The sequence below is a fragment of the Mirounga leonina genome, unplaced genomic scaffold (genome assembly GCF_011800145.1).
Source record: "Mirounga leonina isolate KUSES-001 unplaced genomic scaffold, KU_Mleo_1.0 Mir_101010, whole genome shotgun sequence".
Lineage (NCBI taxonomy): Eukaryota > Metazoa > Chordata > Mammalia > Carnivora > Phocidae > Mirounga > Mirounga leonina.
The window spans coordinates 1-594 of NW_023270049.1; positions in this window are offsets into that span (position 1 = coordinate 1).

The following is a 594-nucleotide window of genomic DNA, read 5'->3' on the forward strand; positions in this document are numbered from 1 at the left end:
TGAGCTAGCACTTTATTTTTTAGCTGATGACTATTTCACTGAATAATATTCCAGTTTACCATGTTTTTGTTGTCCAAGAACATTATAAATGCCAATTCATTTTTTTTATTTTTGTAGGTAAACTTAAAGGTTCGTGCGAGTTTGGAGTCCAGTGTGCTTGTCTTTGCCTGCCTCGTACTCCTCATAATCCCGTCGCAACGTGGGGGCTATCGAATGTCCGTTAAATTTTGCTGAAACATTTTAGGATATAAAAGGGAACATTTTCTGTAATTAAAATGTTGTGTCACAGGCACAGACATGGAGGAATGAATGGAAAACTGAAAAAATGCCCCAGCATAGAGTAATCTCCGGCGTATTGAAGACAGTGTCCGCAAACCAGTAGGGAATAGGATAGGTTTTTAACCAATGTCATTGGAGCAGTGGATTATTTTTTAAAAAAGTTTTCTGCAGGCGCCTGGGTGGCTCAATCCTTAAGCATCTGCCTTCGGCTCAGGTCATGATATCAGGGTCCTGGGATCGAGCCCCACATCGGGCTCCCTGCTCGGCGGGGAGCCTCCTTCTCCCACTCCCACTGCTTGTGTTCCTGCTATCGCT